Source organism: Mus musculus, chromosome 14 (assembly GCF_000001635.26).
Source record: "Mus musculus strain C57BL/6J chromosome 14, GRCm38.p6 C57BL/6J".
NCBI lineage: Eukaryota > Metazoa > Chordata > Mammalia > Rodentia > Muridae > Mus > Mus musculus.
Genome location: NC_000080.6, coordinates 120,559,941 through 120,585,393, shown reverse-complemented (window position 1 = coordinate 120,585,393; position 25,453 = coordinate 120,559,941). Strand labels below are relative to the sequence as shown.

The 25,453-nt window shown below is 43.0% G+C and overlaps 1 long non-coding RNA gene across 1 annotated transcript; it reads right to left on the bottom strand.

Annotated features, from left to right (window-relative positions):
- Positions 1–2,966: 2,966 nt before the first annotated feature.
- On the bottom strand, positions 2,967–6,866 carry Gm41252. The gene is made up of 3 exons (XR_003951156.1): positions 5,794–6,866; positions 5,314–5,568; positions 2,967–3,417 (listed from the first exon to the last, which is right to left on the bottom strand). It is a non-coding gene; the product is annotated as a predicted gene, 41252 (long non-coding RNA).
- Positions 6,867–25,453: the final 18,587 nt, after the last annotated feature.

Genomic DNA, 25,453 nt, shown 5'->3' with positions numbered 1-25,453 from the left:
ATCAGGAGGGCAGAGCTATCGGTTTCATTCTGTCTCCCTCTAAGCCCACAGGGCTGGTTGCTGACTAGTGGGATGTGGAGTGTCATAGCTGCCATCACTGGTGTGTTTCAAGAACCAGGATAAGTGATGCAGATGATTGGCTGTCCCTGGACCTCCTTTCTCCATCCTTGCTGGCTCCCAGGAAAGCTGTCAAGATGGTGGGGAGGCAGCTGGCTGCACATCACGGTGGTCTCTGGATTTCAGTGAAGTTCTCATTGATGGAGCCTCAGACGCAGATCCCTCTGCATGGGCATCTTAGGATGGAGTTTTAGGCCTTTTGGTCTCTGAACCATAACAACCCACCCAGAGAACCCTGCTCCTGGGTTTTTTTTTGTCGGTTTGTTTTGCTTTGCTTTGTTGTTGTTGCTGTTGTTTTTTCTTTTGCTCAAAGTACAAAGAGCCCTGTTGGGGCTCAAATCCCTGCCTCATAGTTGAATCTTTGCTTGGCCTTAGACAGCAAGAGCCAGGAATGTGTGTTAACATTCGGGCATACGGCCTGTTTCATAACTCTCATAACGGGGCTACACTTCCCTGGACTCTTGGTAAATGCTTTCAATCCCATGAGAACTACCAGCCAGGTTGATTAAACAGACAGAGCAGTGGATAATCTGGGAGGAAAATGTATCTTAATGCTATTTCCATCAGTTATTCTTGTGTCACTGTAAGCATAGCGTCTGACAGAAACAAGGGAGGGAGGGTTTGTTTGTGGTAATCTACTTTGAATGAGAACCATTCCCCAAAGGCTCAGGTATTTGACCACATTTTCTCCAGTTGGTGGCACTGTTTGGGGATGCTAGGGAACCTTACGGATGGTCCTTGCTGGAGGAAGCACTTCACCTGAAACAAAGCGGGTTTTGAAAGTTTATAGCCTTCCTCTACTTCCGGTTTACTCTTTCTGCTTCCTGTGTGTGTGGCTGAGGTGCGATCTCTCAGCTCCCTGCTCTGAACACCTGCTTTCCACAAAGGACTCTAACCCTCTAACTGTGAGCTCAAATGCAATCTTTCTTTCTTTCTTTCTTTCTGTCTGTCTGTCTGTCTGTCTGTCTGTCTCTCTCTCTCTCTCTGTCTGTCTTCCTCCCTCCCTCCCTCCCTCCCTCCCTCCCTCCCTCCCTCCCTCCCTTCCTTCCTTCCTTCCTTCCTTCTTTCTTTCTCAAGTTGCATCTTCTGGTCGCATTGTTTTATCACAGCAGCAGAGAAGTAACTAACACAGTTCACGTTGACTGTGACAGTATGGTTCAAATGTTGTAGGTAGGAATACATTGTAGAGACTTTCCACTACAGCAGAACATGAAAACAGACAGCAAGGGAAGATCAAAGGGCGAGGAAACATCTCCAGAGGCTGTGTCTAATGATCCACTTCCTCCAGCCAGGCCCCACTTCCTAAAGGTTTTACAAGCTACCAAAATAGTACCATAGAGAGACAACACATGCTTGAAACAGGAAACATGTGGGGGGTGGGGATTTCAAATTCAAAATGTAGTATCATTATGCTTCAAATACATCCTAATATTACAATTGGTTAAAATGATTACAACAAGTTGACTCTACTAGGCTTGCATTAAATTTTTGTCGTACTAAAGTGAGTTTCCAGGTTGAATTTTGTCTCCCTTAAGAAGATATTCAAATACCTGTGAGTAAGACCTTATTTAAGTTAGCATCTTTAGGGATGGAATTAAGATAGCACACTAAGCCCAGTAACGTTGGGAGGTATGTGCATTTGCACACATGTGTGTTTGTGTACATACTCATGTGTGTGCTCCTGCACATATGGGGGTCAAAGGATATCATCAGCTACTGTTTCTCAGACAACTTTTGTTGTTTTGAGACAGGTCTCTCCCTGGCCAGGAGCTCAGCAAGCAGGCTACACTGGCAAGGCAGTGAGCCACAGGTGTCTGCTCATCTCTGCACCCCCAGTGCTGGGATTACATATTCACACCACCACAGCCAGAGTTTTCTTTCGAAACCTGGATTCTGGAGACTGAACCCAGGCCCATGCTTGCAATGCCAGTGCTTTACTGATCAAATCATCTCCCAGCCTCAGTGACTCGAGCCATTATATGAGAAAGCAGATGGAGATCAGGGAAGACACACAATGGGAGGACGGCCATACAAAGATGGAAGCAGAAGCTGGAGGTGATGATGCAGCTGCAAGACAAGGGATGTCACAGTGTCACCCACCAGCCAAAGCAGGAGGCGGCGAGGAAGGATTCTGTCCTATAGCTCATGTTCTGTGTTCTGACCTTCATAATGAAGGCAGAGTAAATTCTCGATGTCTCAAGCCGCCTGCTCTGTGATGATCATTCATGAGATCTGATCATCTATTATGCCACCCACCTCATCACCAGACAAATATATTTTATTAAGGTTTCTAACATGGCATTTCTCATTTCTTTGGCATACTTTCAGAAGTATACGTCTTTACTTCATTACTCAATTTATTTGGTAGTAGCTCAGGGACCCCTCCTTCCATGGTTCTGTCTTGTCACTCTGTCAAGTACTCAGCTGTCACTATTAACTAGCGATTAGATCACTAACTATGAGTAGCCAAGATTGCTTTCAGTATTCCTGAAGCAAGCCCTTTGTGATGGTTTGTATATGCTAGGCCCAGGGAGAGGCACTATTAGAAGGGGTATCCCTATTGTAGTAGGTGTGGCCTTGTTGGAGTAGGTGCATCTCTGTGGGTGTGAGCTTTAAGACCCTCATCCTAGCTGCCTGGAAGTCAGTATTCTGTTAGCAGTCTTCAGATGAAGATGTAGAACTCTCAGCTCCTCTTGCACCATGCCTGCCTGGATGCTGCCATGTTCCTGCCTTGATGATAATGGACTGAACCTCTGAACTGGTAAGCTAGCCCCAATTAAATGTTGTCCTTATAAGAGTTGCCTTGGTCATGGTGTCTGTTCACAGCAGTAAAACCCTAAGACAATGACTAACTTAAAATTAAGTTTATTTTGATTTATGCTCCCAGAAGGATGCATACCATTGTGGTGGGAAAGACATGGCTGGCAGCAGGAAGGAGAGCTGGCTGATTGCAACTTTCATCCATTCATGGGAGGCGGGGCAGGCAATGGAGTGAGGCTATGGGTCCTTGCAGCCTGCCCTAGAGACCCCCTTCCTCCTGCAAGACTCCACCCTCTAAAGGGTTGAGCTCCTCTGCACATCCAGCACGGCTGCTCCTCTCTTCCCTCCTTTCCTTCCTCTCTCTCACCAGGCTGATTCCATGACTTTCCTGTTAGAGTCCAGCTTCTCATCTAGGGTATTTTTCTGTCTCTCTTCCATCACTTCCTTTTTTGAAGTCTGATGTTTAATTATGGAAGCAAGTGTAGAGTTTGTCCAATGTGGCTATGAAATTGCTTAGGGCTTGAGATTATCCACTGTGACCTGGCTTATAGAAGGGGAAATAATAAGATATCAGAGAAGATACTAGAAACAAACATTATGTCCATATCCCAAGACTCACAGCGTCTGTACATTAAAATGGGGGGGGGTAATCTTGAAAGTTTGGGAGAATGTGAGAGTGTGACGTGTGTTAGTTTATACACCCTGTGATAATTTATAACACAGTGACATTTTAGTTGCTAAGAACATCTTTCCTAGAAAGACTCTGAAGCTGCACGTGACAGTGTTATAACCATCCTCATGCTGACAGTCCATCGATACTGTGCTTTCACACGTACCAGGCAGTCAAGCCACATGGAATCTCACACACTGAAACTCTGTAACCATGATAATTATTCTCTGTACAAAGAGACCAAGAGAAAATCGAATGGTGTTTTTGCTCTACATTCTTTACATAGACACAACACACATAGGACATCATTTGGACCCTCGGATATGAGTAGAGAAAAATATGCCTTCCAGACAAACAATCTATTACATGGGCTGCCTGTGTCCATTCCGATTAGCAAGATCCCTGCCTGCATAGTTATTTATTTCCAGCGTTGCCATCCTTCACTGATATAAACCCCAAGACTGTTGACTGTATCATCTCTGTGGTGGAATGGGAATATTTAAGATGCTCTAGACTGAAAAAATGACAGAAAATCCTATTAGAACTTCTGTTTTACAGGAGCCAAAATACCATACTGAGGAAGTACCATGGCCTAACTGGTACAGTGATTCCCTGGTTATTGGTCATTGTCAATCATCAGTGACATTAGGTGCCACTTGTCTTCAATTCCCTGTCTGTTTCAGCTGAACTCCCTGGGAAAGTTGCATAAGTATCTGGTAACAGAAATGTCATCCTTAAAATCACCGGTTATGCAGGACTTGCTCATTGGCCAAATGCTTAGGTTCTCCTGATGCTCCCAGCTGTTCTTCTCTGCCATTGGATCCACATGGTGTTCTCTCTTTGCCTTGATAGACAAGCACAGTAGATTGTGCTCCTGCTAGGCAGGCCTGCCTCTAGAGTAAGGCACACACTTTCATCTTACAGACAACTTGACCTCAACAACTTGCTTTGACAAATAGCACTGGTATGATACAGGATTCTAAGTTTTCTTTCAAGTTTTTAAGGCCACAAGATTTATAAATGTCTTCCATCTTAAAGGATACAAGTCTTTTTTTTTCGCCTTTGCAGGTGTCTTAATGAGCACAGTACAAATTATGTACAAAATACCCAAGACCAATTTCATAATCTTGAAGGGACAGGAGCTTTTTTGTTGTCTGAACCTGCCTGTTTATAAGTTATTTCAAGATGTCTCTGACTCCTTTTCTAAACCCTCATATCCGGAATAAACGAATTTAAAGGAGAAATAAGTTCCTTGTCCAGCATGTATTAAATACGAAATGTTGGTACTTGGTTCTTCCAAATATGAGGTCAGTGGTGTCTCAAATGTCCAATGGCAAGGACTGAAACTGGTCCTGCTCTGTCCCACCTGACCGCATGGCTTCCTGGGAACCTTGTCGCCTTGACACTGGTAAAGGACAGAGTCATTTCATTCACAGAAGAAGATACAAATACCCAACGTCATCCAGAGTAGCTTGGCCTTGGTAAACTGAGAGGCCATGTCAGTCAGTGGAAGGGATACTCTTATGTGTGGTAATCTAGGGCAGTTAAGAGCCTAGACACAACCAGAGGGCACAGAGACAGTATTCAAATTAAAATCAGAAATGAAAAGGGAGAGATAACAACGAAATATATCTTTAAATAATTATTCTGTTTGTTGAATAGTAAGAGTTGAAAATATTAAAATCATGTTCTACAAACAAACAAAAGGAGCATAGACACACTGGTAATTACTCAGGCAACACGGAAGCTTAGAGAGATAAACTTACCTTCGGCATAAGTAAGAATGAGTTGGAGGCAACTAAATGCCAGGCTAAAGGTCAGAGCTTCTCATTTGGTTTTGTGCACAGAAGTTCCTATCTCCTCTGACAGGACAGTAGAAGAAAATAAATTCCCAGCCCATAACTTCAGTGTAGTGGCTTGCTCCGTTATGCCAGTGTAGAAATATCTGATAGCCAGACACACGAAAGACTCAGGAAGTTGTCCTTGAGGCAAATAATAAGGACTTGGTCAAGCTTCCGAACCTGTGGGGAAAATCAGGGGGAAGGAGCAGGTACATCCAGTGGGAGGTTTCCACTAGTCTATAGCACAGCATAATAAATTTGGTGATAAAAACTGCACATTTCAAAATATCAGATATTACCAATATTCTCAGCAAAAAGAGATGACAAAATAGGAGAAAGTGGTCAAACCACTCACCCAGCCTGATTTTTATACATTGCATGCATAGATTCAAATATTACACTTACCCTCAAAATTAATAATTTAAATACTCAATCTCCAAACCTGGGTGTTTATATTCATGTTATTTATATTCATTTATCATAGGAACACTGGTTACTAATTTGATACAATACATTTTTGAAATCATATTAGAATTTTAAAAATGTCTATCTGTTTGCATGTGCAAATTCCTTCCCTAGAATTTTAGACTCTTCATCGACATGAGCTCTGTATGTTTCCTGATCACGTCTCTAAGGTTTACCATGCCTGCTTGGTACATATCCTGTCTGTCCAATGTAATTAATGCTTGGTCATGAGCTTGCTGAAGATGTCACACAGAAATCTTCTCCAAATTCCTTGACAATTGTAGAAGACAAAGTCATTTCAATCACAGAAGAATATAAAAGTATCCCAGTGTTGTCCCGAGTAGATTGGCCCTGTGATGAGTATTCATAGCATGCTCTATATACACCAAGAAATCTGGTTTTCTGATATGAAGCAAGCCCCACACTGCAGGTCTAACCAATGCGGGCAGGATGCTCTTAAAACACTGTTATGTTAGAGCTCTGAATTTCCTTGTTGGAGTTGGAAGGGGGCTTGCTTGTCTAAGGTTAGAATTTATAATTGGAAACCCCCGCGTTCTCTCAGAGCTGGCAATGCAGCAATGCTCATCTGCTTTGGAATCTTGAGAAGAGAAGTAAATAACAGTTAAGCTAACTTGGCTCTCGCCAGGGCGTACGTAGAGCATACTGCTTTGAAGACAAGTGGGGAAAGTCTCCACTCTACATGCGGGGCTGTGCACGCGTTTGTTTGCTGTCAACACATCAAGTTTTGCCCCTTCACTCTTCCAACGATGCTTTCTATTGTTCCCCATCTAGGGCCTTTCACTCTCTATCCATTCCAGATGGCAGTGCTCAAATCATTTTCAAACTGAATATTTTAGACCTTAAAAAAAATTAAAGATGAAATCACATGTATGGGAAACCAGGCCCTTTCTACTTCTTCCGCTATTTTGTGAAACTTATTTTTAGGATATATCGTCAATCTGGACATTTTCACACATATTTTTATCAGTTCAGCCTGTTCTGGATCACTTACCAGTCTGGTTGCTGTGGCATGGCAATGTTTTAAAAATTCTTTCTTTCTAAACAACAAAGACACTAACTGCTCAATAGCAGCACACTAGGATTTGAGAATGGGTATGCACACCCTTGGGGTACTCTTGATGGTGCACACCAGCTACATTTTAGCTTCTAACTGTCTTTAATCTTCAGTGTCATTACAACAGGATTTGGGTCCCTGAAGGCATAGAGTTTATAGCTGAAACCCAACCCCCATAGCACTAATGGAATGCTTGCGTGAGACAGCAACTGGAAGGTTATTTAAAAGATCAGAGCAAACTCTTGGTTTGTTACATGAAAGTCAAAAAGCCCCAGCTCAGAGATAGGAAGCTAGAATAAGATAAAATAATAAAAATAATCATTTAGAAGGGATATACTCGTTCGTACCGTGTACTGGATCAGGTGTTCTTCTAAGTCCTTGGAATCACATGACCTCATGTGTTGATATTATAATGTTCATTCTGCACATGGGAAAACATGATGATTAGGGAGAAATTAAGTGGCTTGTCTGTGGTCACAGCAATTGTAGATTCTGGTGCAGATTTTGGGTTTCAGTGGCTCGGTACCAGGGTTGAAACAAAGTCATTTACTCCAAGGTCGCAAAACCTCGTGGGCTGGGTCAGTAGACTCCTAACTCCATTCTATCTTTTCTTTGGTAAGGGTTTAGGATTGGTCTTATTCTGTCTCTTCTTAAGCATCCACTCCATTTTCCCACTGGTTTGCCACCTGACCACTGCCCTAATGTAAATGTTACTCTATTTCCTTCAGCTAGAGTTTAATGCTCTGAGGGCAGGACAGCCAAGAAGTCTTAAAGGTCAACCTGTGGAGCTGAGCTTAGGCTGGGCATTAATATATGCACACTGAGGGGCTATTCCCAGCTGGTTGACAAACACACTGAAGGCTTCCCTTAGCCCTCTCCTTCCAACTCCTCCAAATTCCCCACTGTGTTAGTAGTATGTGAGCCGTGGCCCAGAAGGAAAGCCCAGAGCACACATGATTCAGAGCTGTCTGTCTTCCTGAATCTCTTTGTTGTTGCTGACACCACTGAAGGTGAGGTGCATGTAGGGTGGAAATGAGGCAGACCATATGCAAGGCCTCCATCTTCATGTGCTCTAAAGCTTCCTCCCCATGCACCTGGAAGTCTCCTGCTAGACGGTGACTCTCTGCCTTCCCTCCTCTTCCCATTCACATCCCTCTCAGATAGAGAGAGTCCAGCTGTGGAATCTTCTATTCTCTCTAGAGAATACTAGTGTGGATGGAATTGTTGGAGCATCCTCAGGGAAAATGAAGCCACTAAAGATGAGAGCAAGGTGGGCAGTGAGATAGGAACATGGTTTAAACACTCTCCACAACCACATCCAAGTGGTAAGATGGATACCCCTGAATTTTTAGGTGGCCCCAGGGCTTGCAGCATGACTTTGGTAGACCAAGTGAACTTTTGTCTATGCACGCTCAAAATACTGACAATCAGAGGTGGTGGTGGTCCATGCCTTTAATCCCAGCACTCAGGAGGCAGAGGGAGGTAGATCTCTGTGAGTTCGAGGCCAGCCTGGTCTACAGAGTGAATTTGAGTACAGCCAAGTCTACCCAGAGAAACCCTGTCTTGAAAAACCAAAGGGGGGGGGGGGAAACAACCAACCAACCAACCAAAATATGCTGACAACTGTACTTTATGACTTGGTTTAAAGATGATATAACCAAATCTGGACTATATATTTGTCTTTCCTTCTGAACTTAGGAGAAATTGAAGTTTAAGAGGAGAAGTGGGTGTTGGGCATGGCGGGTTCTCATTTCCTCGAATAGGAAAGTCAGCACTGGGGCAGGACCGATGCACCACTTACAAGCACCTGTGTGGTCAAGATTTACATGAATTAAGGGCAGTTATAGCATCGCTGCTGAATTCCCACCCACATCCCAGTCCGTCCTGCCACTAACACATCATTAGGTTTACTCTTTGTGACTTTTTCATGCAGAACTAGATGTTGTGTGCTTCTGTATCTAGCTTTGGTTCATTTGTCTGTTTTCTTTTCTCATCATAGAAGTTGAAAGGCTTGTGCATACTGTTCTGTCCGACACAAGCTCTATTTTTCCTTATGATTGTGGCTCATATTCCACTGTATGTGTGTGTCACTGTTTGTGTACTGATTTTTCTCTTGTTAATGGGTATTGGTATTGCTGGCAGTTCAGGGGTACTGTCAAAACAGTGGCTTGGGCTGTCTTGTACATGTATTTGGTGAGCAGAGGTGCTTGTTTTTCTTGGGCATGCCTCAGAAATCTATGACATCTAAGTCACTGAACCTTAAGCTTACTGCGATTGTCTGGACTGGCAGGCCAGTCAGCTCAAGAAACCTGCTCATCTCTGCTCCTTCCTCATCCCACACTGGGTCTGCATACATTATCACCACTCCTGGATTTTGTGTGAGTTCTGGAGATTCAAACTTGGGTCCTCAGGCTTTCATGAAAAGCACATTATTTTTGACCAAACCACCTCCCCAGATCAATATATTTGTGTTCTATCAGCCTCTCAAAGTTTTGAAACATAGGGAAGTAGAGAACCCTGTTTCAGATGTACAGACCCAAGGAGCACCCACCAATGATCCAGCAGATGGCTCAGGGTTTGCCAGGCAGTTGGCACACTATTTTTCCCCCTCAGCTGTTGGATGCTGTTTTGATGACATAATACATGGAGATAAATGTTAAAGGTAAGAACCAGAAGGTAAGAATGAAAATGGAGAATGAAGAACTTGTGTTGATCCATCAGGGTTTTAGTTAGACAAAACATACACACACCAATAATAGTTAATTTTATATGTCACCTCGTTCTGGTGCTCCATTGCATGACTAAACATCCACCCAGATCTTGCAGTTAAGGCGTTATTTAGATTGGATTAATACTTAAGAGGTGGAGTCAGAGAAAATCATATTACCATTCTCAACGCAGGGAGGCCACACCCATTATCTGAGGACCCTGGAAGAAAAGCCTAATGTCTCCCAAAGATGAAGGACATTAGGCTCATGCTGCCTTCTGAAGCAAGACTGCAGTCATGCCGAGTTCTCGATTGCCAGCTCATCTCCAGACTGACCAGGGCTCTAGCCCCACCCATATGTTAGCCGACTCCTTAAATAAATCTCCCTTGATGCTCGTGTATACAGCATAGACATATTTACATGTCTACATATATAATATATACACACATCCTATTTGATGTTTTTCTAGAGATTCCTAGTATAGATACATGTAATCTGGGTGGTCAGGTCCCCAGAACAAAGTTCCCCCACTCCCCACCCCGGCCCCACTGGAAGACTTAAACATGTCAAATTTGTTTTATTACAGTGCTCGAGACTTGAGGATCAAGATGAAGGCATTAACGCATTTTTTCCTCCCGAGGTCTCTTTCCTTGCAGGTGGTCACCTTCTGTCTCTCTCTCTCTCTGTCTTGACATCCTTCTCTTTAAGAGTACTTGCCAGATTAACACACACCTAACCTCCTCCTCTTTAACACATGCAGCTCTTCAAAGGTGCTAGTTCCAGTCACTTAACTTTTCATCATTATTATGAGATGTATGAGCAAGCTGCCACCGCACCTCTGATGGCTTACAGGTAAGCGTGGGAGCTGTCCCCACACATGGAACCCTGTTAGCCCAGGCATCTTAGGAAATTTTAGAATGGGCAATAGGCACCCCAGCTCAAAATGCCTGAAGTTCCTTCTTCGAACATGCGTGAAGGTCATGGGATTTGGGGTTGGAAGACACTGCATCCCTAACACTCAGCGTTGGTGTCTGTAAAATGAGAATATCATTGTAGTGGGAGGGTGGGCAGGTTCACAGGCGGGAGCCTTTTGCTGAATTTGTTGTTGTTGTTGTCCGTAAAACTAAAGACACCTTGTGGAGAGCCGTGCCGTGAGCAATCGCCATTATAAGATGGCGCTGGCTTCCACTGCGCCTAACTAGTAAACAAGCCTTATGCGCAAGTGCAAGAGTAAATTCACGCCCAGTCACTGCCCATTTCGGGGCGTAGTAATGGGGTGATGGGCGAGCAACGGATCAGGTGCTGTCACGCCACATCAGGTGCTGAAACGTCACACTGAGGGCTATATAAGCAGCGCCATTTTCCGGGTTCGGGGTCTTCCTTATGTTGAAGCAATAAAAGCTTTGCCGTAGAAGGATCCGGTTGTCCGAGTGAATTCTTGCCGGCGAGATACTAGCTCAGGCGAGAACACCTAACTCAAACCCACTCTGCTTTGCTTTAGTTTCTGTTGATGGCTTAGGAGCAAGCCATCAAGCCACCAAGGGCCGCCCATGTTTCTGAGCCTCAGTGGTCAGAAGGAAGATATCAGTTTGATGCTTTCCTCATTCCACAGGCAGGACCCAAGGCTGCCATCCCCAGTGCAAGGCAAGCCCTCGTTCCCCAGTGATGTTTGCCATGGTGGCAGAAATGCTGTGTTTAATTGCATCCCACCCCTCAACTACACCTACTGCAGAACAGACTCATTCCGCTTTACTCTCTGATCCATTTTCCCATGATTTGGGGGTCAAATCATTTTTATTTTCTCACGTAAAGAAAGAAGGGGGTGGGGGAAGCCAATTAAGTTGCAAGCAGATGCTCCAGTCTTTGACTAAGAGGCACACAGATGAGGCATTCAGAAACCCGAGGATTGTTTTCAGCTCCCTCCTTGTCTCCCTGACGCCCTTGAGCTTAACTGCAGTCAGGTCACAAGTATGTTTATGACCAAAACTGCCAGAGTCCTTTGCCTGTGACCTTGTACTCTTGAGAAGGAGTGTGACTCTGAAATTCAATAAATAAATAATTCTGAATACACAGTGTTAGGAGCACAAGGTACAAGACTCTGGGCTTCCCTTGGAAAGAAAAATAAAAGGCTTTGTAGGAGTGGGATGTGGGTCTCTAAATTTTGAGAGAAGGGTCACCTTTTTGCAAGCAAATATCTTACAGTTCTTCCACTCAATAGCTTATATGTGAGTTAAATGAATGCAAAGGGCTGTGTGCTACATTCTGTCACAAAACAAGTCATAATAAAACATTAAATACACATGAGGTCTATACCTATAGATATGTAGATACACATACATATGTAATTTGGTTGCTTATTGATATGTTTATAAAAAGATAAAGAGAGAGGGGATATGTTTTGGTGGATGTGTAGTCAGGTAAGGGGGCAAGAAGTGCCTCTACTGGCCTATGCTGAGGCATCCCTTCTTCATGAGGGACCAGCCATAGGATGATATACTATAGAATAGAGTTTATTCAGGGCATGGGGAGGGGAGTCAAGAGGGTAGTAGAGACAGAGAAAGGGGAGAGAGAGAGAGAGAGAGAGAGAGAGAGAGAGAGAGAGAGAGAGAGAGAGAGAGAGAGAGAGAGAGGTAGAGGCCAGGCATGAGCATGTGGCGAGCAGGAGCAGGAAGGCAAGAGAGCAATCGAGAGAGAGGAGGAGACAAGCAGCCCCTTTTATAGTGAGTCAGGCACACCTGGCTGTTGCCAGGTAACTGTGGGACAGAGCTTAGACAAAATGCTAACACTTACGATCTATCTTTAAGTATTGCCTAAGAGTCGATCATTCTTTAGACCACGTAGGCAAAGTTCTAAACCTTATTCCTGATCTTCATGTAGCTTTAGTGTTTGCATTGCTTAGATTTCCTTGTGGCATGCATCAAAAAGAGGTGATGTTTGACTTTTATGAATAAAGAAATACGTTTAGTTCATGGGAGATACTCACCTACAGTCCTGTGGTGGCCTTGTTAATGGGGGCCCTCTTGTGCTTCATCCTTAGGGTGCATGGGCTAAGAGTGCCCCATGACCTCACAGGTTGGAGTTGGCTTTAGGTTTCACTCTAGAACACAAGTGAAGCATGCTGCTAACTGAAGGGGCAAGGAAGAGGCGCGCGGATGCTAAGATCAAAGTCATCTTCCCAAGGTCCTGATTCGGAAGATGAGGCTCGGTCTCTGTGTGTTGACTTCCGTGCTCAGGCACGTGACTTGGTGACTGCTCGGAAACTAGAACCAGATCTTTCTGATCCCCAAACAGCTGCTTTTCCTTCTTTCCTCTGTCAGCAGCTCTCTGTTCTGCTGAGCACAGCAGAGCACAGGTGACAACCACTTCCTGAAGGGTCCCCAGGCTTCCGTTTACAAACCTCTTGGTTTCCAAAGCCATGACTCAGGTCCCCGGTGCCTAACCTCCTTTTGTTCCTCTTTGCATTGTCCCTTTGCTCTGTCTTAGTATTTTTTCTTTGCCCCTCCATTGTAGGTGACCTTCCCAGGGCAAACAGGCAGATTGGGGTCAGGGTGTCCTGGGGTGCAGAGTCCAGTGGCCAACAAACAGAATCCTGGGTCTGCCTCAGTGGTCCCTGAGAGAGCAGGGATGGTCTGTACCTCTCACTGCCTCTTTTCCTTCCTGTCTCCCCTCCTCTTCCCTTCAGCTCCTCACTCTTCTCTCCCCTGGTCCCTTATCTCTGCTCTAGATGTTGCTCTTTCTTCGATAATAACAGTCCAAGATAATGTAGCTTTAGATAGTGTCACCAACCAGAAACACCCAAGGCTAGCTAAGCAGGCAGCAAAGTGTAATTTTAAATTTAAAATTAGCCATCTAGACCTATTTCAGGAGTTCATAGCTGTGGGGTGGTGACCAAATGCTCACCCTGTAGCAAGAGTCAGAGATGTGTGCAGTGGCTTAGTGAGTTAAAAAAAAATGTTCCTGGACTCATGACTCAAGAGAAAAATGCCATTGTTTCTAAAATAAGCACATTCTACATGCATTCTACATGATGCAAATGATTTCTGGATAACACAGAGTAATTTAAATATGTTTTAATTTTATTTTAAAATTACTCAAAAGAACTTTAGTGGCTAGTAGGTTGGAAAGAACAGAGTGTGAGGGAGGGCTTTCTTCTCTATTGTTAGAGGTGACAATGTTTACCATGCAGCTGGTTAAGGACTAGGGGACCTGTGACAGAGGTCAGTCACTGTGTGGAAGGAACTGGATAAGCATCAGTTAGTCATTGTTTGTAGCTTTACTGTTTCTATCATGTAACATTCTCTTCTAGAGGACAGTCACATGCCTTCCTCCTTCCCCAGATCCATCAGTGGCCACCTCATGCCTTGCTAATCAGTGTATGTATCGTGGATGGCACTTGGGGCGTCATCCTAGGTCATCAGGACAAATGAGGCTCCAGTCCCCCTTAGTCAGAATCAGAGCTAGAAGCAGATTCCAGCTGCAGATGTGCTGGGTTGCTAGAGCCGATCCTGGTTCTTGGCCACAGCGATCTTGTCTATAGCTCACTTCGATGACTATCACTTCCTGGGGGTCTAAGTGGAAAATGGCAAATATACCAAGCTAGCTCCTGCCCCTGGGATTCCTGTGTTATTTATTCTCTTCACCTGGGGGCTGGCTCTGCTTTCCACATAATGCCTGTTCTGCCCCTAAGGCAGGCATGCATGTACTTGTCCATATACTTTGTTCTCCACTCCATATATGTATGTATATATATATATATATATATATATATATATATATATATATATATATGTGTATGTGTATGTGTATGTGTATGTGTATGTGTATGTGTATGTGTATGTGTATGTGTATGTGTATGTATATGTATATGTATATGTATATGTATATATATGTATATATATACATATATGTATATATATGTGTGTGTGTATGTATATATGTGTGTGTGTGAATGTGTATGTATATAAGTGTATATGTGTGTATATATGTGTGAATGTGTATGTATATATGTGTATGATGTATATGTGTGTAGTGTATTATGTATGTGTATGTATATATGTGTATGTGTGTATGTATGTATGTGTATTTGATAGCACCTAAAATATGCTAAGCATTATGGTCCTCTCTAACAAGTTCCCATTGATACCGATGAACACAGCTGCTCTCTTATGTCTGGCATAGCTGTGTCATTGATTTTTAAGTCTCTGTTGATAATGCTATTGATACTGACCATAGGAGGCAGGGAGCCCCCTATGGTGGCTTTTTGTAACCCCACTGCACTTGTGCAGGCTCCCAGGTCTCCAGGAAATCTTCAGGAAGTACTTTGTGGAATGGAACAGTAGCACTCCGTGGAACGAGCAATCAGGCCAGCACCATAACTGGCAATCTCTGAGTGACTCATGGCCCACTAGGAAGATTGTCTTTTCACATTGATTCCTGCACCCAAAAACTCTCATCCACCAAGTGCAGGGGAGGGAGGGGGAGACTCTAGTGAATTTTTAATTCACTCTAGGGTCTTCCAGTGGCCAGTGGTAGTAATGATGTAAGCCTACTATTATACATACAATAAACATACTTAGAAGTCAGTGTGTCACAGATGAAAACCGACCCAGCACAGAGCACTGAGAAGATGCTCACAGAGAGGTACACGAAGTGTGATCTCTTTGCCAAGCCCCTCCCAACTGCAACTATGCTGTCTCCCATCTGAGCCGTGTGTCATTTCATGAGTTCCTGACCAAAGCTGGGCTTCCTCTGGGTGCCCTGCCCCAAGACAAGAGGCACTGTGGATAGCTCTAAAGACAATGACCAGTTGATCAGTGTCACCATTGGTGAAGGCAGGAGGTTGTCACAAGGTGGTGGGAAGGCAAAGACTTGGCAGGGACAGTAAGAGGATGGTGCATAGGTGACTGGGAGTAAAGGGAGCAATAGAAATAAATGAAAGCAATTGAGTCACAGGAGGTGGAGGGACCATGAAAACATGAGCAGTCAAGCCACTCTGCCTGAGTGTGCCCAGCTTCGCTCATTAGGAAGCACAATCAGTTTCCATGTCTTGGGGTCCGTTTGCATAGGAATCATGGTAATGCCTGCTTTACAAAGTTTAAATAACCTAGTCATCAAATCCTTAGACTAATGCCTCACACGTTATAAACACCACAGTCCCTCGTGTATAGAAACTTCATCGTTGTCCAAAAATGAACCTGAACCCCTTCACTCACACCAGGAGTCTTGGTGGTCGTACCCCCCGCCCCCGTATGTGCTTCCCCTGGCTTCACAATAGGAGTGTGTACATCTTTAAGCCTTGGAGAAAATGCTTTAAAAAAAATGGAGCCAAAGAGAAACAGCTGTTTTGCTTTTGCAAAGATTTGCCGAACTCACATGGTTAAATTTAAGGGTTGGGTGCTCTTGGCTCTGGAGAACAATGTAATTTGTGTCATTACAGCTAGGAAGGGTGACTCTTTGGTGAGTGTTTCGCTTTGGTTTGTTTCCCTCGCTCCAACTAGAACAAAGGAATTGAAAACAAACACAGGAGCAGGGATGGAGAAGATCTAACCAGGGGGTGGGGAAATTGGTCCTTCACCTTCACAACACGGTCAAGACAACAGACTCTGGGTGATAGTTTATGATTCTGCAAAGTGGTGGGGGGGATGGGATGGAACCCCATCCAGATTTGTGAGTGCCTCCTTCACTCAACTTCAACTGTGAGGGAGAGAACACTGGGGTTTAAAGAGGTATGTAGTCACATGACCGAGTTCATCCCATCAGCATATTAGAGAGCTAGAATTTGCCTCTATGTTTGCATGAACCTAAAACCTATACCAAAGTCCTGGGTGTCCTCTACCCATGAACCAGGATTATTTTTATCGAGATATAATCATTATTTACTTCTTTTAAGTATAAAATTTAACGATTTTCATATATTCACTGTTGTGGAAACACTACCAAAATCATTTTAGAAGATTTTCATAACTGTCCCCACTAAGAACTCCTTTATCAACCAGCTGCTGCCTCCCTTTTTATGAATATTTGCAGATTCACATATTAATTGAAAATGTATTTGGCAATTTTTATATGTATCTAATGTATTCTGGTTGCTCTCTTCCTTCTCTCTTTCTCTCTTCTGTAGGGAACAAATATCCATCCCTGTAAGGGCCAGTTTCTGTTTAGACAGTGTGGTACTGATACAGATATCCAACATGGGGCAATATGGTTAATACCAGGGGAGTTCTGATTCAGTACAAACCGACTGATACCTGATGTCCTGGAGACCTAAAGGCAAACAGTTCATGTAATCTGTTATACACCTCTTCCTGGATGAGTGTCAATTTCATGAGGGTTTTGTATAACTAGCCTTGATGTCAGAGGACAGTACTTGAACAACCACTTTTATCAGCGTGCCTCTGTGGGAGCTCACACGCATGAGTGTGTGTGTGTGTGTGTGTGTTTACATAGCTACTCACATGCAACTGTGTGCTGGTTGGCGGGTGTGCCTGTGGTTGTCTGTGTGAGGCCCATGTGTGCTGGGTGCCTGCTGACGTATGTCTGCCTGTTGGTCAGCATGGTGGCCTTTACTCAGAGTGAGTAAGGTATGTCCCTGTGGTAGTTTGAATAGAAGTGGCCTCCTAGTCATAGGCTCATATATTTGAATATTTAATCATTAGGGAGTGTTGACAGGGATTAGAGGGTGTGTTCTGTTGGAGGAAGAGTGTCACTGGGGGTGGGCTTTGAGGGTTCAAATACTCATGCCAGGCTCAGAGCCTCTCCCTTCCTGTTCCCTGCTGATCCTGAAGTAGAACTCTCAGTTACCTTCTCCAGCACCATGTCTGCCTCATGTCACCATGCCTTCTGCCATGCTGATTATAGACTAAACCTCTGAACTGTGAGCAAGTCCCAGTTAAATGCTTTCCATCGTAAGAGTTGTTATGGTCACAGTGTCTCTTCTCAACGCCCAAACAGTGACTGCGACAGTCTCATGTACCTATGGCTCTCCCCACATCTTTAATTTCCCAGCCGTTTGCAGCCCTTTCTCCCTGGCCCCAGAGCTCAGGCCCACCATCCTCCCATCCTGGCAACCTTCCCCACTATTGCTACCCATCCTTTCCCAGACTCATGACTTTTGGTTTTGATTTGTGACCTACTTAGTTAAGCCAGGATCACTTGTGTGACATTGCATTAGACCTGTCTGTCGGTGCCTGGTGGGGTCACCAATGGCTACACAAGCAATCACTTCAGTGTCCTTCTGACCAGCTTCCCACCCCTAGCCATAGGCACTGCTAATTTACTTTCCACCTCTATAGATGTTCCTGTTTTAAACACTTTATAACATCGGATCGTGCAATTCATTTTTGATGGCTGGCTTCTTTACTTAGCATATGTTTTCAAGGATCATCCACATTGCTACATGCATTAAAATTTCATCTTCTTTGTCAGACAGTATTGCATTGTACAAACATGACATTCTAATTATTTATGGGTCAATTGATAGATATTTGGGGTGTTTCCACTTTTTGTCTGTCATGGATATTACTGGTCTGTGCAGTCATGTGGAAATTGTGTATGGACATGTGTTTACATTTCTCTTGGATATGTATCTTTGTATGGAATTTCTGTGTCATGTGTTAACTCTATGTCAACACTTGACAAAACGACAAACTGTCTCCTTAGCAGCTGTACCCTCTGGAACCACACCACTGACACTTGTAACATGAAAATATTAAATGTTTATGATACTCAGGTTCATTAGCCTTGTTTTCTTCATATAAGAGAAAGATGTTTTCCACAGTTTTTGTTTTTTAGGACCTCTGCCCACTGCTCCAGTCAGCCCTGCTCTCTCAGACCCAAAGATTTACTTATTATTATAAATAACTACACTGTAGCTGATTTCAGATGCACTGGAAGAGGGTGTCAGATCTCATTATGGGTGGTTGTGAGCCACCATGTGGTTGCTGAGATTTGAACTCAGGACCTTCAGAAGAGCAAGAGCAGTTAGTGCTCTTACCTGCTGAGCCGTCTCGACAGCTCAGCACTCTGGTTTCAAACATGGGAGAAGAACTTGAGAATGGGGCTGCCAGCTGTAATGACGATGATGATGTCACTGGTAGTGAGGTGGAGGAGGAGACAGACCATTCACTGATGACCTCATCTGAGATTAGAAACTGTGACTTATCTCAGATTCCCATCATCATGCATTTCAGTCTCCTTTTTTTAAAAAAAAAATTAGGTATTTTCTTCATTTACATTTCAAATGCTATCCCAAAAGTCCCCCATACCCTCCCCCCCTCTACTCCCCTACCCTCCCACTCCCACTTCTTGGCCTTGGTGTTCCCCTGTACTGAATCATTTATTAAAAGGGGGGAAAGGTGCAATATCAGGGTCCTGTCAATTCTGAAGTGCCTGTGTAACACCTTGATAACAATATCCCCCTCCCAAAGAAACTGTGACTTTCCCAATTGTGTAAGGAGTCAGAAATCCCAAGTCTTCAAGTCAACTGCAGAATGCTTCCCTTTAACTGTTATTAGATGCAGTGTGTGTGTGTGTGTGTGTGTGTGTGTGTGTGTGTGTTCAAGAGCACTGTAAAGGGACAATCTCTCACTTCAGAGTAATGAATCTTCCGTAAATTGCCTTTGGGAAGTTGAAATGAAGTTGAGTTTGTTTCGACTGACATGTTTCTGGAGGTGAAAAATGAGAAAGATTCGTTGGCGCAGCTGCCAATCCCACTCTCCCCCTTCAAAGTTAACCCTCTGACCCTGGGCAAAGGAGAGGCACGCCCTGCATCCATCCACTTGACTCTTACTGAAATGCCTTGAAATGACTGTAAAGCCACTTGGACACCAAGTTAATCTGAAGAACAAAAAAGAGACAGAAGTTTACATTGAGAAGGAATGGAAGCTGCACACAAAAGAAAAGAGTCATGGGAGGCACGAGGTATAAGAAAGTTGGAAAGAGAAAAGAAGAACATGTAGAAGACAAGTACTTACTGGTCAGATGGTTGTGATGGTGGTGTTGGTAATGGTGGTGATGATTGTTGTCAAGATGGTGGTGGTGATAGTGAAGATGGTGCTGATGGTGGTGAAGATTATGGTGGTGATGGTGAAGATGGTGGTGGTGATGGTGGTCTCGGTGGTGAAGATGGTGTTGGTAATGATGATGATGGTGGTGAAGATGGTGGTGGTGATAGTGAAGATGGTGCTGATAGTGATGAAGATTATGGTGGTGATGGTGGTCTTGGTGGTGAAGATGGTGGTGGTGATGGTGATCTTGGTGGTAAAGATGGTGGTGGTGATGATGGTGATGAAGATTATGGTGGTGATGGTGAAGATGGTGGTGGTGATGGTGGTAGTAATGATGGTTGTGAAGACTGTGGTGATGATGATGATGGTGATAAATTTTTGTTGTCTTAGTACATTTTCTATAAGTTCATGAAACTTTGAGACTAAATAAATCATAAATAAAAGAGATTAATTCTGACTCATGATTCTGCAGATCTAAGCATATGATTGGTTTCCAGTGCTGATGTCACAGCAGAAGGGCTGTGTGTGTGTGTGTGTGTGTGAGAGAGAGAGAGAGAGAGAGAGAGAGAGAGATCTTGTTTTATAACCACCTGATCATGTAAAGAATAACAAATGCAGATCCCTGAGAGGGGCTACTCACTCACTACCTGGAGGCAAGAGTTATAACATATTGACCTCTTAGAGACCCTCATTCCTTTTGACACTGCCATGTTGGCAATCACATTTCAACATGAAACAAACCCTTTCCAAGCAATGCCATCTGTGATAAAAATTAACCTTGTCTTTTCAGGGTGAAGAGGTTCACGTAACCCTGGGAACTTCTGGTGACAATGACAACAGCCTGGGCTCATTCAAGCAAGTCTTAAATCCCAAGAGAATGAGAAATATCACTAAGCTTCCTCCCTGCGGAGAAAAGGCTGTTGAACAAATAACACAGGACAGAGACGCCAGACTCTGCACTTGCAATTCTGGAAGCTGGAAAACAGAAAATTCTGCAGAGGTTGAGAAAATGGGAGGCATAACATTTAAATGTGAGAAAAGAGAAAGCAACTCTTATACACACTAGACCCCATGCCTTTTAACAACACACTTTTATTACAATAATAGAGAAATTATTCCAGCAAAAAATTGAAGACAATGTTGATCACGGAATAAGAGAGGGGAGGAACACATGGAGCAGCAGTGAGCGATGTTTCTTAAAGTGTATAATCAAGTCTCAAGGGTGATGCTGATGTATGTGAAATGTCTTCCCTATGAGAGGAGACAAACTGAGCATCTCTTTGTGGAAGATGAGCTGGGTTCCCAGGCCGCCAGCACAGGCTAGCAACTACTAAATGAGTATGTAAGTTAGGCGTCCAGTTGTGAATAAGTCTTAAATTGGGTTAGGACTGAAAATCACCTGGGTCCTCTCCCAGGTCTGGATCCTTTGCTGTGTTTTAAGTTGACACGTGGTGGTCACGCCTGAAACCTCAGACTGGAAGTTGGAGGGGGATACCGAGTTTGAGGTCAACCTCAACCACACAGTGAAGCCACCTGGGCTATGTGAGGCTTTGTATCAAAACCAAACCAACCAACCAAACAACGCAAAGCCAAAACACAAAAAGAGAAACCAGTAACCTTCAAAATGGTGTGAATGTACTAGGAAGCCCTTACTTTGGTTGGATTTGGTGGTCTAGAGTACAGATCAATACAATTCTTAATAACATTACGACTACTTTAAACACACAGGCAGGCAGACAGACAGACAGACAGACACACACACACACACAGACACATACACACACACACACACACACACACACCTACTTATGGATGGTGCTGTGACTTATAAACCAGAATGCTTTTAGATGAAAAACTAATACAGATTGAAGAAATTACATGGTTAATTTCCAGAGATATGATAGATTTTTTAAAAGTAGTAAGAAAGCAAATTAAGGAGCTCCTATAAAAGTCAACAACAGGAAGATAGACTGTAAACACAGACACAGCAATAGAACAAAAAATACTAAGTAAATCACAAAGGAAGTGAAAGATGCTTTCTTTTATCAAAAACTGGTAACTTAGAATTTTATAAATTCTATGTTGTCAAAAAATTAGATCAACTAAAATGAAATAAGTGGTCAAGAAGGGTAGAAAATAATGTGAGGAAAAATATTTTAAGCAAAGTAGAACAAAGAAAAGGAAAAGCGGGTACAGAAACAGAACCCAAATAGAGAAGGGTCTGAGAGGCATTGAAGGCTGTGAGAAAACAATAAAAGATACAATGTGCAAGAAAAGGTGTGATGATACATTCTATCTCTCTAAATGACATTGCAGAGAAATATAAACTAACAGCACAAAGAGACCTTAAAAAAATCCAAAATCCTAGAAGAGACTTAATATATTTTGCCCTAGGTAGCTTTGACTGTAAACTTGGCACAGCCTAGAGTCACCAGAGAAAGGGGCCTCAGCTGAGGGTCTTGCCCAGGTCAGTCTGGCCAGTGGGCATGTCTTTCCGGGGATTATCTTGACTGTTTACTAATGTAGGAGGGTCTAGCCCACTGTGGGTGGTACCATCCCCTGGACAGGAGGTCCTGGAGTGTATAAGAAAGCTAGCTAAGCATGGGTTTGTGAATTACCCAGCAAGCAGCACTCCTCCACAGTTTCTGCTTCAAGTTCCTGCTCATGTTCCAGCCCTCATTTTCCTCAAGGATGGACAATAAGGCTTTTCTCCCTTCGTTTTTTTTAGCCCAAGTGTTTTATCACAATAAATGAAGGAAAAAACCTAACAGACACATGCACATGCACACACACAAACACATGCACATGCACACACACAAACACATCACATATGTATAATTAAATTTAAAAAATATATAATTAAATATATAATTAAAATGTAAATTTATTTTTCGTTAAAAATTTTAAAATATATAAATTAAAATTTAAATATGAGTAAAGTAATTAGTATATATAATAAAATATCATTGAATGATATATATATATATATATATCAAATAATGCAGTCTGCAAACCCATTCTAAAACCAGGTATGTAGTTATATCTATATACTACAAACAGAAATACAAATCCTTTTCTATATATACAAAAGACAGTTGCCAAAGTAAAGCATTACTTGCCTATTCAAAATCACCAAAAAATCCCAAAGGTGCGTGTTTGTGGACCATATTTTCTAATTATAGAACAATACCCTCAAAATCATCTACAAAGTACAATATTATCAACTACTTATAAATTAAAACGCAGACGTCTAACTTCATTACACTGGAAATAGCTCCCAGACGTTTGGGGAAAGGAAATGCAATGCAAATCTTCTCTAGAGAGGCGAAGCATATGGAAGGTGAGGCCTTGTGAGGATTCCCCACACACAATTTCAATAAAATTGAGTTAACAACTAAAGTCCTTAAAACATGTGGAGCTCTGTGTCTGATGATGGTGACTCAGGCTTGGGACCAGGCTAGTGTCTAGACTGATGCTACTATTAAAACATGGGAGTCTTTGGACCCAGTTCAGTTCAAGACTTCTCCACTGCCTTGCAATATTTGAGCAGAGTTCTTCAGGGACACCAGGCTTTCTAAAAATAGCAAATTGAAAATTAAAAGGAAGAGAAAGAGAGAGAGAGATTTCATTCCCCACAGCAGAAATCAATAGTCCATTTATGCCTTCTGGAAGGCATGCCATATTTGGGAATAATTCAAGATGGTGTTCTGCTTTGATTTTATGAGAGCACACAGATCCTTTCTCTAGGCAACTAATTTTAGAGTATGACATGGTAAGAATCCTTCCTTGTTGTTGGTTTGTTTTCCTAATATGATCTCTTGAGGTTCTGAGTCTAAGGTAGGCACCATCTGCCAAGTGTCTTCCCTGACAGTCAAAGACCTCTTTCTCCCCTCTCCCCCTCTCTCCCCACCCCCTCTCCCCCTTTCCCTCTCTCCCCCTCTCCCCCTTTCCCTCTCTCCCCCTCCCCCTCCCCCTCTCCCCTTCTCTGCTACCTCTTTCGTGAAGTGAGTGGCTCTCTTCCACAATCTCCCTATGGTGACCATAGAGATACTTTGCCTCACTAAAACCCAAAGCAATAGGGATTCATGTCCATGGACCAAAGCTAGGATCCAAAATAAGTCTTTATTCCCTTTCAGTTGTTTCTCTTGGGCATTTTTCACAGCAAGGGGAAGCTGACTAACACAGTTAGGGTTGTTTGTTTAAACAGATTGCATCTGATTAGATGACTGTGGACTGCCTCATTTGATAGTCACAATCGTGGGCATGATGACAACCTTCATATCACAAAAGAGAAAACAGAGTCTAGAAGGAGGGAAATCATTTTCTGAAGGGGCCTTGCCATTTGGCTCATAACCCAACCCAAGCATAAGTCCGAAGCCTTTGATGCTCTTTGTGCATGGCTTAGAAGTACCAAGAAGAATGCACATTTGCTTGCTGTGGCCGCTCTCATTATTTCCTGTGATTTGAGTCTGTACCAGGCAAGCTGATGGTGACTGAGAGCCAAGCATGACTCTCTTTAATTTGTAAGCAACATATTGGCCTTATCACAAATACTTAGTAATCCTGGATTGGCAATACACATGGAGCAACAAGGAGTTGGCTCTACTTATGACACACAGTTGGGAAAACTGTAGAACAGGGCAACCAACTCCATGGCTCAAGCAGAAATCCAGGCAGAGAGAAATGTGTTCTGAGATCAAATAAACAACTATGCTTGATTGACATTTGAGTGAAACAGAATAAGGAGCTCAAAGAGTAGAGTCCAAGCCACAGTGGAAGAATGAAGCCATGTGACATCATACAGCAAAGAAGGAAGCTGGCTTCCAGGTGAATCATGCATAAAAATATAAAACTTTAATTGAAGTCACAGTCGGTACTTAAAATACCACGAAACCACTGGAAGCTCATCAAAAGTTAATTATATTTTCACCTGGAAACCCTTGGAAACCTAATGAGTGAGTTGGGCTATGAGTGAATGCCAGGTTCCCACACAATAAGGATTTAAATTATGGGACTATCCACGGGACGCAAGTGAAATTTCAAGAAACAGCAAGATAGGAATGAATAGTGCCCTTAAAATAAATCAGCCATGTTTTCAAGGAAAGTGGGGTAAGGAGCTAAAACAGATGGGGCGGGGGCGACACCACAGGACCAAGCGGTTACAGATTTAAGTGTCATGTTCAGGGGGAGACACTACAGGACCAAGCGGTTACAGATTTAAGTGTCATGTTCAGGAACAAGGACAACCTTTCTCCCCCACGAAAGATTTTCCTAGCATAAATGCTAAGTAAAAAATTCTTATGACATGATAAGAACTCCCCTTCTCCCTTCTTTTGCTTTTATTTTGGAAGTTAGTTATATATATTCTGCCTTTCCAAGTAGGTTGTTATTCAATGTTATCCCCACCCCAACCAACATTCAGAGTGCCTCTCTCCTCTCACATTCCATTGCCAAGCATTTTAGTTCATTTTGTTATGTCTTTATACCTCCATGAAGTATTTTAAGTATGCTTCATTCCTTTGGTATTATCCTGAATTTGTCTCATCTTTGAATCCATTGTTACTTCAGACTTTCCGTCTTGGGTCATTTTGTTTTGCCTGAAGAATATCCTTTAGAATTTTTCTTACTAAATATCAAAATGGAACAAACTGTCTGTTTGGGTTGTTTGAAAAGATCTTCTTTCTTTCTCTTATTCCTGAAAGATGCAATAGCTGGGTTTTTGTCAATCTTCTTCTTTCTTAGTGAATATCTGTTGTTTTCAGGCGACCACGGTGGCTCCTGGGACATGAGCAAAGCACCCGTAGCTCTTGAGA